The sequence below is a fragment of the Osmia lignaria genome, chromosome 1 (assembly GCF_051020975.1).
Source record: "Osmia lignaria lignaria isolate PbOS001 chromosome 1, iyOsmLign1, whole genome shotgun sequence".
NCBI lineage: Eukaryota > Metazoa > Arthropoda > Insecta > Hymenoptera > Megachilidae > Osmia > Osmia lignaria.
Genome location: NC_135032.1, coordinates 9,033,148 through 9,049,288, shown reverse-complemented (window position 1 = coordinate 9,049,288; position 16,141 = coordinate 9,033,148). Strand labels below are relative to the sequence as shown.

Genomic DNA, 16,141 nt, shown 5'->3' with positions numbered 1-16,141 from the left:
TTCGCAGATATGTATGCTCTCCGGGATCGCGCGGGGCCCCTCCCGACTGTCCATTACGAGACAGCACAGGGGAGTGACGCTCTGGTGTCGACATGTACGGCCACCGAGGTGAGCCGCCGCCTGGACCGGATGAAGAAATCTTCTCCGGGTCCCGACGGCGTGACCTACGGTGATTTGCGCGATGCCGACCCAGGCGCCACGCTCCTAACGGCGTTATTTAACGCCTGTCTCAGGATGGAGCATATTCCGCGCGTTTGGAAGGAGTCAAACACCGTTCTTATTTATAAGAAGGGTGACCGGGATGACTTGTCCAACTGGAGACCACTCGCGATGGGTGATACTGTGCCGAAACTCTTCGCCGCTGTTATGGCCGACCGCCTCACTCACTGGGCCGTACAAAACCGACGGCTCTCACGAGGCCAGAAGGGCTTCCTGCCGTACGAGGGGTGCCTTGAGCACAACTTCGTGCTGCAGGAATGCATCGCCGACGCCCGGAGGAAGAAGGGGGAACTGGTGGTGGCGTGGCTGGATCTTTCCAATGCCTTTGGATCGATCCCGCACGCCACTATCCTGGAGTCGCTCTCCAACGCCGGGGTGCCGCGGGCGATGACAAATATCGTCGCCAGTATGTATACAGACTGCGCGACGAGGGTCCGTACCGTTGAGGGGTACACAGATAGAATTCCAATAAGATCGGGAGTAAAGCAGGGCTGCCCCCTTAGCCCTATCCTGTTTAATCTAGCGCTAGAACCGGTCGTCCGCGCAGCCGAAGACTCCACTACAGGGTACAACATCGCGGGAGAAAGGATTGTGGAGCTCGCCTACGCGGACGACATCGCGCTGCTGGCGGAGAACGAAGAGGAGATGAGGGCTTTGCTTCGAGAAATTGAAAAGATTGCAGCCAACCTGGGTCTCGCCTTTAATGCAAAGAAATGTGCAACCCTACACATAAGAGGCCGGGACGACGTACTGGACACCGTGTACCGTATCCAGGAGGAACCCGTTCCGGCTCTGGAAAAAGGAGAGTCTTACCAACACCTAGGGATCCCAACCGGGGTTCAGCTTGATCAGACGCCCTACACCACGATCCGAGGCGTGTTAGAGGATCTGGGCGCGCTGGACCGTTCACTCCTTGCCCCCTGGCAGAAAGTCGAGGCGCTGGCGACATTTATTGTCCCGCGTCTCGATTTCCTGCTGAGGGGAGCCAATATGCGGCGAACGATCCTGTCGGAGCTTGACAAAGCTATCAAGCGGACGGTTAAGCTATGGCTCCACTTGCCCCAGCGCGCTAGCCCGGAGGTAGTCCACATTCCCCCGTCACTGGGAGGATGTGGACTCCCTCCGATAGCAGACCTCGCTGAGGTCACGGCCGTGGCCCACGCATTCAGGATGCTGAATGCTAAGGACCCGGTCGTGGCTCGTATCGCGAGGTCCACGCTGGAAGCTGCCGCGAGCGAGAAGCTTCGTCGAGCTCCGACTGATCGGGATCTTGCCCAGTACCTGTCGGGCTCTTTGGCAGGGGACTGGTCAAGACCAACGACTGGTCGTTCGTCGTTTTGGTCGAGGGTGCGGTCCGTCGCGCTGAGATCCGGAGCGCGTCTCGGTTTTCGCTGGGAGTGGTGCGATGATCGAGCTGAACTCGCGATTGTGATGGAATCCCGAAACGGACGTCGGGTAGTCGTGCCGCCCCTTGCCAAGGCATACGTCATCACCAGGATGAGGGCTGCAGTGACGGAGCACTATGTGTCCTCGCTTCTTCGGAAGCCGGACCAAGGTAAGGTTTTCCAGGCAACCACCCAACATGCGGCGAGCAATCGCTTCATGAGGGGTGGCGCGTTTATCCGCTTTGCTGATTGGAGGTTTATCCATCGCGCCCGCCTCGGCGTGCTCCCGTTAAACGGAGCCCGTCGATGGGGGAGCGATGATAAGCGCTGCAGGCGATGCGGATACACGCTGGAAAGCCTTCCTCATGTGCTCTGCCACTGCGGTCCTCATTCTGCCGCCAGGCAGAGACGGCACGACAACCTCGTCCTGAGGTTGAGTAAGGCGATCCGGCTTCCCGGTGAGATCCGGATCAACAGGCGTGTCCCCGGGGCGACAGGAGAGTCTTCGGCGCTTCGCCCGGACATCGTGGTCACGCACGAAGCGTCGAAGACCATTGTACTGGTCGATGTAGCCGTGCCCTTCGAAAATACGATGCAGGCCATCGTACATGCGCGCATGGGAAAAATTAACAAATATAAAGATCTTGCAGACTCCCTACGAGGGCGCGGCTACAAAGTCTACCTAGATGCTTTCATTGTGGGCGCCCTGGGCGCCTGGGATCCGGGGAACGAGTTCCTCCTGGAACTTTTACGTATATCGCCGCGATACGCATCGTTAATGCGAAAACTTATGATCGCTGAAACTATTGGATGGTCCCGAGACATCTACGTGGAACATGTCTCGGGAATTAGACAGTACACGGTGTCCAGTACTGATACTATAGAGAATTATAACGACCATGGAGCCGTGGAATCGGATGGCGAGGCCCGGTAGCCCTCATCTCCTCGACCTACAGGAGCACCGGAATAGTCGAGCGCAATATATATACTCTGAAATAATCCATTCTCTCTATCTAGTCTGCTTACACATGTTTTATGTGCTTTTGGTGATTTATTTATTGCGTGCTCATTTTAAAACATCTCTGCCTTCCTCTCTTCTCTTTTCCGGTAAAATACTCAACGGTGCTCCTGATATTCATTTATATTCTGCTCGACTATTTACATATATTTTTATACCTACATTTACTTCCATTCTTTTATGTTTATACATCTATTTTAATCTTATTTATCTTATTTTTACATAAAGTATTATTGCTATTCTTGTTGCGCGTTTAGCTGAACGACAAACCAAAAGAAGATTAGTCGCCAGGGCTAGTAGCCCCTTCTTTTTACCAGCCAAATGATATGAAATCTACTCTATTTCCCATTCTATAACTTTCGACGCATGCAGTGTAAAATGTCCCTGCTGCATTAATTATTCCTATATTATATGAAGGGCTAGGCCCATAAATTGCGGAAAATAATGTATTACCTCAGGGACTCGTCCCGGAGGAAACATGTATTGAAAATAAAGCGCCTTTATCTGTTCTTATCAGCTTAATATCTGATACACTCCCCATCGGGGAGTCAGAATATTAACCTTATTTTTGGAATTGGTCGGACTCCGGGGCTTGCTCCGACTCCGACACGGGTCGTACCTGCCTTGCAGTGCCGCAGGACGCGGCCCACATATACTACATAAAACACATTGCATTCTTCTTTCTTTCTAAAATATTCTGACTCCTCTTTTCTATTTCTATTCTAGTCTAGTGCTTTTTTGTATTCTTTTATCCGCGATCGCGCTCGCGTCTGGCTTTTCCAACGGCGGTGCGACTCGCTCAGCACAGCGGCGACTGACTGCGCGGTAAGTGGAGCTTGGGAGTCTGGTGGTGGTTTTTCGTAGTGTAGCGTTACTGTAGAGTGGTGCCACCTGGAGCAGGCAAAGCGCTGTCGACTCCAGGCGGACTGTTTCGATATATCGAAACCCTTTCGCGCCGTATCCGATTCCGGTGCGGCTTTGCTCGCGTTTGCTTTGTTTTGATTCTATGTTTAGCTGTTATCCGTGAGAACGCTGGTCGTTTAAACCGATAACAGCTGTTTGTCCCACTAACCGACTTGCCGAAATCCACTTTTTGCTGTAGTTTTTGTGCTCCCGTATAGGCTAAATATAGACATTTAGACCGTTACGGGTAGACTTTATTCCATTATTCTAGCTATTTAGCTAGAAATTTTTCTATTTGCAGTAGAGTAATTAGCTTTTTTCCGATCAATTATCGAGGTACACGGGTCCCTTTACAACTTGTGTAACTCGATATCCACAGTTTAGTCCCCTGTGTGCGGTAATCTGCAGATTTAATTTGCAAATTATCGCGGAGAGCGACTCGCACGGTCGTCCTTTCGTTTCGTTCGTTTTTGCTTCTTTTATTTTTCGATCTAATCTAGTCACTAGATTAAGGTTTTTATCTTTTATTTCTTTTTTATTTATTTTGATTTTACCTTTGTTTTATTTATTTTCTTTTATTTTATTTTTATCTTCGCGACGTATATACCTATCATTTAGGTATATATTCCCGTTTTATTCCTCGATTTTAGTTCTCTTTCTTTTATCTTATTTTACTTCTTTACTTTATTTTACCTATTTATTCTCTAGCACTAGGTTTTAACCACTGACTCGGGAGTCCCTGCATTTTATATTAGTATTTATCGTTCTATTTTACTTAATTGACTATTCTATTTTATTGATTTATTTATTTATTTATTCTATTATATATATATATTAACATGACTTCGACAACGAACCCCCAGCCGAGTTGCACCGCCCGGGGCAACGAAGTCATTATAACCTTCCCCCCACCAGAAACCTTTCCGTGCCCCTTCTGTAATGAAGGGGCACCCCCGTCCCGAATGAGGGTGGCCGTGTACCAGCGGCACGAGGACCTTGGCAAGCATCTGCGTCTCCACCATCATGGCGCTAGCAGAAGGTGGGTCTGCGGGGTATGCTTCTTCACCGACGACAGTGCTTATGCGCTGAAGAAGGTGAGGAAGCACCACGCAGACTCCCATGCGAATAGTGCGGTGCCTCGTGCCGCTGGGACGCGGTCATCTGCCCCAGCGGGGAGAACCAGCGGCGGTGCACTCTCGACTGGGGGGGATTCAGCCGAGGAGCGACCCACCGACGCGGCTATAGCCGAGCTGACGCAGAGGCCCTCTCCGCCCCCGATGAAAGCGGCAGGGACTGCCACGAGTGGAGGCGCGCTGACGCGCGCCGCTAAAGCTACCCTAACCAACTTCCGGACCACCGTGGCTGCCAAAACAAGGACTGCGCCGAAAAAGAAGCCCACGATCACTGCTTCGGTGACGGGGAGAAATCTTTTGACGGGCTGGGCAATCAAGAAAACTGCGACAGCGACAACGACGACCATCAGAAAGAGCGGGACGCCGTCTAGCCCCGCCGATGGACGACCTCCGTCTACGGGGAGTCCCGCCACCCCGCCGACCATTGACCTGACTACACCGCCAGCGGGGACCGGCGCCGCTAAGAGGACCAGCGGCGGGCCAGCGTCAATGAGGAGGCCAAGTGGGGGGGTAACCTCCACCCTAACCCCTCCACTAAAAGTGAAGGAAAAGAGCCCGGGGACGAAGAGAAGGAGCACCCGGGCCACAACGGAGCCTCCTCAACCTGGCCCGCCCCAACGAACCATCACCGCTGCAAGGAAGGTGACCCCCGCCGTCACGTATGCAGAAGTGACTAGGGGCACGTCGACCGTCACTACAACGATGACTACCCGGAGGATGGCACGGGCAACCTCCCTCCCGCCCGTATCGAAACAAGAGGAAGCCGGGGGCGCATCCACCACCCAAGCGCCCCCCACCAGGCCAGTGACGGCGACGTGCACTTTCGCGACGGCGGGGACACTGACCTTAACGACGACCTCGGTTTATAGCAAACCGGTGGCCGTCGTCACCGTCGCCACAAGAAGGAGCGGGGGGGGAGCCTCACCGAGGGGGATCAAGAAAAGGATTCAAGAGGACACGGTGCTCCTGGAGTCCGCGCCGACGACCAGAGCGCGGGCTGCCAGGGCAACCACAGAGCCCCCTCGGACCCCCCCCAGGACAAGACAGGCGACCAAGATGAGGAAGAGCCCACCAACATCCATGGGCTCTGCGACGGTGAACGACGTGGCCACCTCAAGGACACCAGAAGAGCGCCCTGTAACAAGGAGAAGCACCCGGGCGAAAACTCTATCGCCCGGGTCGACACAAGAGAAGACGACGAGGGGGGACGGACCTACCACCCTACCGTCCCCCACTACAGGGCGCCCCGGGAGGAGGTTGATCCTCCCAGCTATAGCCGAGGCGTCGCCAGCGGTCACTGCGGCGCCGGATAAGGAAAAGGATAAAGAAAAGGAAAAGGAGAAGGAAAGAAGACTAGGGGAGGAAGAGGATGTAGGGGGCTGGCGGGACGTCGTGCCGTGGAAAACGAGGAGAAGGGCTGGACGGCAGGAAGAGGAGGGAGTTATGACGACCCCGCCACCGAAGACGCCGACGCGGCAGCCACGGCAACATGTACAAGAAGAGGAAGTGGTCCGGGAGCCACTCGTGGTAAGGACCCCTACGGGGGCAAAACAGGGGCCTCCAAGCAGGCCACTGACTATCGATAGGGCTACTAGTCCTATCGATTTTAACAATAATTCTAGTCAATGTGATTGTGATCGTCCTAGAATAAGTAACGTCGCCAGCAGTGTGACTAATTGCCCCGGGTCAAACCGGGGCTCTGTTTTCAGCACGAATGGGCGGAGCAGGAGGGGCCGAGGGGGAACCAGTAACACGAGAACCCGCGAACAGATTACAGGAGGAGTACCCCCCAGAGGTCGGGCCCCACGGACGCCCGCGACGCACCGGCGAGGGACAGTGACCCCCCCGCCTTCACCTGAGCGCCGGGGATCCCGGAGAGGGCGCGACCCGCATCGGGACACACGGCTCCCTGATGCCGTCCCACACGCCGGCCGACCTGACGAACCAACCCGCGGTGCCGACCGACCCGAAGTGCTCCGTAGGAGCACGAGGGCAGCGATAGGCATCGAAAGGGCAGGTCTCGTTGAGGAAGCCGAAACGGTGGCGACGCTTCAGGCGCTGGAGGACTTCGCTGCGAAAGTGGCGGAGTTCTTCGTTAAGCATCGGGCCGTGGATACCGAGCGGGCCGCAAATTCAGCCACCAGTGGGAGGGGTGGCCGGCCACAAGCGGCTGCGAGGAGGGAGGGTGAGTCTCGCCGTCCGAGGGACAGCTCGACGACGACCGGTACTCCTACCAACCGCGAGGAATATGTTCGGGAGGCGACGCGCATCCAGCGCTTGTTCCGTGCGAACCGGAAGCGTGCGGTGCGGGAGGTCCTGAAAGGGTCCTCCCCACACTGTGAAGTGTCGAAGGACGTAGTCCGGCGACACTTCACAGAAATGTACGCTCCTCGGGATCGTGCGGGGCCCCTCCCGACTATCCATTACGAGACAGCACAGGAATGTGACGCTCTGGTGTCGGCATGTACGGCCGCCGAGGTGAGTCGCCGCCTGGACCGGATGAAGAAATCTTCTCCGGGTCCCGACGGCGTAACCTACGGTGATTTGCGCGATGTCGACCCAGGCGCCACGCTCTTAACGGCGTTGTTTAACGCCTGTCTCAAGATGGAGCATATTCCGCGCGTCTGGAAGGAGTCCAACACCGTTCTTATTCATAAGAAGGGTGACCGGGATGACTTGTCGAACTGGAGACCTCTCGCGATGGGCGATACCCTGCCCAAACTCTTCGCCGCTGTAATGGCCGACCGCCTCACTCACTGGGCCGTACTTAACCGACGGCTCTCACGAGGCCAAAAGGGCTTCCTGCCGTACGAGGGGTGCCTTGAGCACAACTTCGTGCTGCAAGAATGCATCGCCGACGCTCGGAGGAAGAAGGGGGAACTGGTGGTGGCGTGGCTGGATCTTTCCAATGCCTTTGGATCGATCCCGCACGCCACTATCTTGGAGTCGCTCTCCAACGCCGGAGCACCGCGGGCGATCACAAATATCGTCGCCAGTCTGTACACAGACTGTGCGACGAGGGTCCGTACCTCTGAGGGATACACGGAAAGAATCCCCATCCAATCAGGGGTTAAACAGGGATGCCCCCTCAGTCCCATCCTGTTCAATCTGGCAATAGAACCCATCATCCGCGTAGCCGAGGACTCCACTGCAGGATATGTGATCGCGGGGGAGAAAATCGGGGAACTCGCCTACGCGGATGACCTCACGCTGCTGGCGACAAAAGAAGAGGAGATGAGGAGTATGTTACTCGTCGTTGAAGATACCGCAACGAACCTGGGTCTCGCCTTCAACCCAAAGAAATGCGCGACACTACATCTAAGAGGCCGGAACGATGTACTGGACACCGTGTACAACATCCAGGAGGAGCCCGTTCCGGCTCTGGGAAAAGGTGAGCCCTACCAGCATCTAGGGGTCCCAACCGGGGTTCAGCTCGATCAGACGCCCTACACCACGATCCGTGGCGTGCTAGAGGACCTGAGCGCGGTGGACCAGTCACTCCTCGCCCCCTGGCAGAAGATCGAGACGGTAGCGACATTTATTGTCCCTCGTCTCGATTTCTTGCTGAGGGGAGCCAACATGCGACGAATGGCCCTGTCGGAGCTCGACAAGGCTATCAAGCGGACGGTCAAGCTATGGCTTAACCTGCCCCAGCGGGCTAGCCCGGAGGTGGTCCACATCCCCCCGTCACTGGGAGGGTGTGGACTCCCTCCGATAGCCGACCTCGCGGAGGTTACGGCCGTGGCTCACGCATTCAGGATGCTGAATGCGGGTGACACGGTCGTGGCTAACATCGCGAGGTACTCGCTGGAAGCTGCCGCGAGCGAGAAGCTTTGCCGGGCTCCGACTGGTCGGGATCTTGCCCAGTACCTGTCGGGCTCTTTGGCCGGGGACTGGTCAAGACCAACGACGGGTCGTTCGTCGTTTTGGTCGAGGGTGCGATCCGCTGCGCTGAGGTCTGGAGCGCGTCTCGGTTTCCGCTGGGAGTGGTGCGATGATCGAGATGAACTCGCGGTTGTGATGGAGTCCCGAAATGGACGTCGGGTGGTCGTGCCGCCTCAAGCCAAGGCACACGTCATCACCGGGATGAGGGCCGCAGTGACGGAGCGCTACCTGTCCTCGCTTCTTCGGAAGCCGGACCAAGGAAAGGTTTTCCAGGCAACCACCCAACATGCGGCGAGCAATCGCTTCATGAGGGGTGGTGCGTTTATCCGCTTCGCTGATTGGAGGTTTATTCATCGCGCCCGCCTCGACGTGCTCCCGTTAAACGGAGCCCGTCGATGGGGGAGTGATGATAAGCGCTGCAGGCGATGCGGATACACGCTGGAGAGCCTTCCTCATGTGCTCTGCCACTGCGGCCCTCATTCTGCCGCCAGGCAGAGACGGCACGACAACCTCGTCTCGAGGTTGAGTAGGGCGATCCGGCTCCCTGGTGAGATCCGGGTCAACAGGCGTATTCCCGGGGCGACAGGAGAGTCCACGGCCCTTCGCCCGGACATCGTCGTCACGCACGAAGCGTCGAGGACTATAGTACTGGTCGATGTAACCGTGCCCTTCGAAAACACGATGCAGGCCATCGCAGACGCGCGCCTAGAGAAAATTAATAAGTACAAAGATTTAGCGGATTCTCTACGAGGGCGCGGTTACAAAGTTTATTTAGATGCGTTCATCGTGGGCGCCCTGGGCGCCTGGGACCCGGGGAACGAGTTTCTCCTGGAATTACTACGTATTTCACCGCGCTACGCGTCATTAATGCGAAAGCTAATGGTAGCGGAAACCATCGCGTGGTCCCGAGACATCTACGTCGAGCATGTCTCGGGAATAAGACAGTACACGGTGCCCAGTACTGAAAATAATAATGATATCGCGGCAGTGGATGACCTGGAAGGCGAGGCCCAGGAGTCCTCATCTCCTCGACTGGCAGGATCGCCGACATAGCCACGGATTTTATATATAACATCCAGCTTCTTTTATTGACCTGTTCTTCTCCGTGGCCTCACATAGTTAATGCTCATGATCATTCGCTTATTTATTGTTTTTCTCTTTGTCTCCTTTCTTTTTCTCTTTTTCGGTAATTTTATCTTTATGTAGTGAAATTGTATTACGGCGTTCCTGCGACCTATAGGCAAATCTAAACCTCTCTTTTTTTTTTTTCCTTCTTCCACTACTCATACAGCTACTCCGCCGCTGTTGAGCTAAATTTAGTGCGTTTAAAGAAGTCTGATTGCCAGGGCCATTAGCCCCCTTCTTTCTTAGAAATTAAGTGATTAGTAGAACTTTTCGAATGCGGGACATATGCAATGGGAATCCCTCCCACTGCATCATAATATCTTTTTTAGACATCTTATAAAGGGCTAAGCCCTAAACTTTGGCAAAAAAAAAAAAAAAAAAAAAATGTATCCCCCCAGGGGCATGCTCCTGGGGAAACATGAATTGTTAATAAACGCTTTATCTGTTCTTATCAGCTTAATATCTGATACACTCCCCATTGGGGAGTCAGAATATTAATCTCATTTTTGAAAACGGTCGGATTTCGGAGCTTGCTCCGACTCCGACACGGGTCGCACCTGTATTGCATTACCGCAGGACGCGGCCCACACATACTACTATAAACATATTTTCTTTTCTATTTCTTTCTTTTAAATATTCTGACTCCTCTTCTCTTTTTCCTAGTCTTTTTTTGTATTTTTATTTTCTTTTATCCGCGATCGCGTTGGCTTTTCCAACGGCGGTGCGACTCGCTCAGCACAGCGGCGACTGACTGCGCGGTAGGTAAGTGGAGCTTGGGAGTCTGGTGGTGGTTTCTCGTAGTGTAGCGTACTGTAGAGTGGTGCCACCTGGAGCAGGCAAAGCGCTGTCGACTCCAGGCGGACTGTTTCGATACATCGAAACCCTTTCGCGCCGTATCCGATTCCGGTGCGGCTTTGCTCGCGTTTGCTTTGTTTTGATTCTATGTTTAGCTGTTATCCGTGAGAACGCTGGTCGTTTAAACCGATAACAGCTGTTTGTCCCACTAACCGACTTGCCGAAATCCACTTTTTGCTGTAGTTTTTGTGCTCCCGTATAGGCTAAATATAGACATTTAGACCGTTACGGGTAGACTTTATTCCATTATTCTAGCTATTTAGCTAGAAATTTTTCTATTTGCAGTAGAGTAATTAGCTTTTTTCCGATCAATTATCGAGGTACACGGGTCCCTTTACAACTTGTGTAACTCGATATCCACAGTTTAGTCCCCTGTGTGCGGTAATCTGCAGATTTAATTTGCAAATTATCGCGGAGAGCGACTCGCACGGTCGTCTTCGTTTCGTTCGTTTTGTTTTTATCTTCTGATCTCAATCTAGTCACTAGATTAAGGTTTTCTTTTATTATTTTGATTTATTTATTTTACTTTTATTTTTATTTATTTTCGTTTATTTATTTCCTTTCTTTTTATTTCCGCGACGTATATACCGCAGGTATATATACCCGTTTTTGTTTTTATTTGTTGATTTTACTTTCTTTCTATTTTATTTTCGTCATTTTATTTTATTTATTTATTTCTCAGTTTTAAGTTTTAAGTATTGACTGGGGAGTCCCTACACGTTCTCTTTTTAACTAATTGATTATTACTCCATTTTATACATTTATTTATTTATTTATTTTATTATTATTTATTTTATATTAATATGAGTAATACGACGAGCCCTCAGCCGAGCTGCACTGCCAGGGGAAATGATGTAGTAATAACGTTCCCCTTCCCTGAGACATTCCCCTGCCCCTTCTGCAACGTGGGGGTGCCGTCCAACTGGATCCGGTCGGCCGTGTACCAGCGGCACGAGGACCTGGGGAAGCATCTGCGCATTCACCATCCCGGCGCAAACAGGAAGTGGGTCTGCGGGGTGTGTTCCTTCACGGACGATAGTGTCTATGCACTGAAGAAAGTGAGGAAACACCACGCAGACTCACACAAAAGTAGTGCAGAGCCTCGTGCCGCTGGGGCGCGGCCGCCGGCCAGTACAAGCACAAGTAATAGCAACAGCAGTAACAATAATGACGGCGGCAGTGCACCCCTGGCTGAGGGTGATTGCGCCGAGAAGCGACCCCAACCTGACGCGGCGCTAGCTGAGACGACCCAGAGGCCCTCCCCGTCCCCGTTGGAAACGGCAGGGACCACCACGCGTGGAGGCGCGCTGACGCGCGCTACTAGATCTACCTTAACCAACTCCCGGACCACGGTGGCTGCCAAAACTAGAACCGTGCCGAAGAAAAAGCCAGTAATCACCTCATCGGTGACGGGGAGAAACTTACTGACGAGCTGGGCCGTGAAAACGACAGCGACAAGGAAGAGCGGAACGCCGTCCAGCCCCGCTGATGGACGACCTCCACCCACGGGGAGTCCCGCCACCCCGCCGACCGTGGACCTCACCACCCCACCAGCGGGGACCGGCGCCGCTAAGAGGACCAGCGGCGGGCCAGCGTCAATGAGGAGGCCAAGCGGGGGGGTAACTCCCACCTTAACCCCCCCACTAAAAGAGAAGGAAAAGAGCCCGGGGACAAAGAGAAGGAGTACCCGGGCGACTACGGAGCCTCCTCAACCTGGCCCGCCCCGACGAACCACCACCACCACCACGACCAGGAAGGTGTCCCCCGCCGTCACCTACGCGGAGGTAACCAGGGGCACGTCGACCGTCACCACCACCATGACCACCAGGAGAATGGCACGGGCAACCTCCCTCCCGCCCGTGCCGAGGCAAGAGGAAGCCAGGGGCGCGTCCACCACCTTAGCGCCCCCCACCAGACCAGTGACGGCGACGTGCACCTTTGCGACGGCGGGGACACTGACCCTGACGACGACCTCGGTGTATAGCAAACCGGTGGCCGTCGTCACCGTCGCGTCAAGAAGGAGCGGGGGGGGAACCTCGCCGAGGGGGCACAAGAAGAGGATCCAGCAGGACACGGTGCTCCTGGAGTCCGCGCCGACGACCAGGGCGCGGGCTGCCAGGGCAACCACGGAGCCCCCTCGGACCCCCCCAAGGACAAGGAACCAGGGAAAGAGGAGCCCGCCAACGGGATGTGCGACGGTGAGCGACATGGCCACCCAGAAGACGCCGGAGGAGCGCCCTGTAACGAGAAGGAGTACCCGGGCGAAGACTCTGTCGCCCGGGTCGACACTAGTGAAGATGATGAAGGGGGACGGACCTTCCACCCTACCGTCCCCCATTACAGGGCGCACCGGGAGAAGGAATCTTCTCCCTGCTATAGCCGAGGCGTCGCCAGCTATACCAGCGGCGCCGGTGGAGGCACCGAAGAGTGGAGGAGGAGGAGGAAGAAGAAGAGAAGTAGATGAAGAGGAGGAGGATTGGCGGGACGTCACGCCGCGGAACATGAGGAGAAGGGCTGGGCGGCAACAAGAGGAGGGAGCATTGACGACCCCGTCACCGAAGACGCCGGCGCGGCAGCCACGGCAGCAACAACAAGTGCAACACGAAGAGGAAGTGGTCCGGGGGCCACGCGTGGTGAGGACCCCTCCGGGGGCGGAGCGGGGGTCTCGTAGCAGACCTCTGACTGTCGATAGGGCTACTAGCCCTATCGACTTGAATAACAATTCTAGTCGATGTAATTGTGATTGTCCTAGGTTAAGTGATGCCGCTAGCAGCGCGACTAATTGCCCCGGGTCAAACCGGGGCTCTGTTTTTAGACCGAGCAACGGGCAGAACAGGAGTGGCCGAGGGGGCACCAATAATAACACGAGCACAAGATCCCGCGAAACGATAGATAGAAGAGTACCCCCTAGAGGTCGGGCCCCACAGTCGCCCGCGACGCACCGGCGGGGGAGGATGACGTCCCCGACTTCACCTGAGCGCCGGGGATCCCGGAGAGGGCGCGACCCGCGTCGGGATACACGGCTCCCTGATGCCGTCTCACACGCCGGCCGACTCGACAAACCGACCCCCGACACCGACCGACCCGAAGGGCTCCGTAGGAGCACGAGGGCAGCGATAGGTGTCGAAAGGGCTGGGCTCGCTGAGGAAGCCGAAACGGTGACGACGCTTCAGGCGCTGGAGGACTTCGCTGCGAAAGTGGCGGAGTTCTTCGTTAAGCATCGGGTCGTGGATACCGAACGGGCCGCAAATCCAGCCACCAGTGGGAGGGGTGGCCGGCCACGACCGGCTGCGAGGAGGGAAGGCGAGTCTCACCGTCCGAGGGACAGTTCGACGACGACCGGTACTCCTGCCGACCGCGAGGAATATGTTCGGGAGGCGACGCGCATTCAGCGCTTGTTCCGTGCGAACCGGAAGCGTGCGGTGCGGGAGGTCCTGAAAGGGTCCTCTCCACACTGTGAGGTGTCGAAGGACGTAGTCCAGCGACACTTCGCAGATATGTATGCCCTCCGGGATCGCGCGGGGCCCCTCCCGACTGTCCATTACGAGACAGCACAGGGGAGTGACGCTCTGGTGTCGACATGTACGGCCACCGAGGTGAGCCGCCGCCTGGACCGGATGAAGAAATCTTCTCCGGGTCCTGACGGCGTAACCTACGGTGATTTGCGCGATGCTGACCCAGGCGCCACGCTCCTAACGGCGTTATTTAACGCCTGTCTCAGGATGGAGCATATTCCGCGCGTTTGGAAGGAGTCAAACACCGTTCTTATTTATAAGAAGGGTGACCGGGATGACTTGTCCAACTGGAGACCACTCGCGATGGGTGATACTGTGCCGAAACTCTTCGCCGCTGTTATGGCCGACCGCCTCACTCACTGGGCCGTACAAAACCGACGGCTCTCACGAGGCCAGAAGGGCTTCCTGCCGTACGAGGGGTGCCTTGAGCACAACTTCGTGCTGCAGGAATGCATCGCCGACGCCCGGAGGAAGAAGGGGGAACTGGTGGTGGCGTGGCTGGATCTTTCCAATGCTTTTGGATCGATCCCGCACGCCACTATCCTGGAGTCGCTCTCCAACGCCGGGGTGCCGCGGGCGATGACAAATATCGTCGCCAGTATGTATACAGACTGCGCGACGAGGGTCCGTACCGCTGAGGGGTACACGGATAGGATCCCCATACTATCAGGGGTCAAACAGGGCTGCCCCCTTAGCCCCATACTGTTCAACCTGGCATTAGAACCAGTAATTCGCGTAGCCGAGGACTCCACTATAGGATGCAAGATCGCGGGGGAAAGAATTGTGGAGCTCGCCTACGCGGACGACATCGCGCTGCTGGCGGAGAGCGAAGAGGAGATGAGGAGGCTGCTGCGTGATATTGAGATGATTGCGGCCAGCTTGGGCCTCGCCTTCAACGCTAAAAAGTGCGCAACACTGCACATCAGAGGCCGGGACGACGTGCTGGACACCGTGTACCGTATCCAGGAGGAACCCGTTCCGGCTCTGGAAAAAGGTGAGTCTTACCAACACCTAGGGATCCCAACCGGGGTTCAGCTTGATCAGACGCCCTACACCACGATCCGAGGCGTGTTAGAGGATCTGGGCGCGCTACACCGTTCACTCCTTGCCCCCTGGCAGAAAGTCGAGGCGCTGGCGACATTTATTGTCCCGCGTCTCGATTTCCTGCTGGGGGGAGCCAATATGCGGCGAACGATCCTGTCGGAGCTTGACAAAGCTATCAAGCGGACGGTTAAGCTATGGCTCCACTTGCCCCAGCGCGCTAGCCCGGAGGTAGTCCACATTCCCCCGTCACTGGGAGGATGTGGACTCCCTCCGATAGCAGACCTCGCTGAGGTCACGGCCGTGGCCCACGCATTCAGGATGCTGAATGCTAAGGACCCGGTCGTGGCTCGTATCGCGAGGTCCACGCTGGAAGCTGCCGCGAGCGAGAAGCTTCGTCGAGCTCCGACTGATCGGGATCTTGCCCAGTACCTGTCGGGCTCTTTGGCCGGGGACTGGTCAAGACCAACGACTGGTCGTTCGTCGTTTTGGTCGAAGGTGCGGTCCGTCGCGCTGAGATCCGGAGCGCGTCTCGGTTTTCGCTGGGAGTGGTGCGATGATCGAGCTGAACTCGCGATTGTCATGGAATCCCGAAACGGACGTCGGGTAGTCGTGCCGCCTCTTGCCAAGGCACATGTCATCACCAGGATGAGGGCTGCAGTGACGGAGCACTATGTGTCCTCGCTTCTTCGGAAGCCGGACCAAGGTAAGGTTTTCCAGGCAACCACCCAACATGCGGCGAGCAATCGCTTCATGAGGGGTGGCGCGTTTATCCGCTTTGCTGATTGGAGGTTTATTCATCGCGCCCGCCTCGACGTGCTCCCGTTAAATGGAGCCCGTCGATGGGGGAGCGGTGATAAACGCTGCAGGCGATGCGGATACGCGCTGGAAGGCCTTCCTCATGTGCTCTGCCACTGCGGCCCTCATTCTGCCGCCAGGCAGAGACGGCACGACAACCTCGTCCTGAGGTTGAGTAGGGCGATCCGGCTTCCTGGTGAGATCCGGATCAACAGGCGTGTCCCCGGGGCGACAGGAGAGTCTTCGGCGCTTCGCCCGGACATC

General features: G+C 55.7%; 2 pseudogenes; both read left to right on the top strand.

Annotated features, from left to right (window-relative positions):
• Nucleotides 1-3,100: 3,100 nt before the first annotated feature.
• On the top strand, nucleotides 3,101-3,277 carry LOC143305376 (U2 spliceosomal RNA; annotated as a pseudogene).
• Nucleotides 3,278-10,086: 6,809 nt separating this feature from the next.
• Nucleotides 10,087-10,261, top strand: LOC143305374 (U2 spliceosomal RNA; annotated as a pseudogene).
• Nucleotides 10,262-16,141: the final 5,880 nt, after the last annotated feature.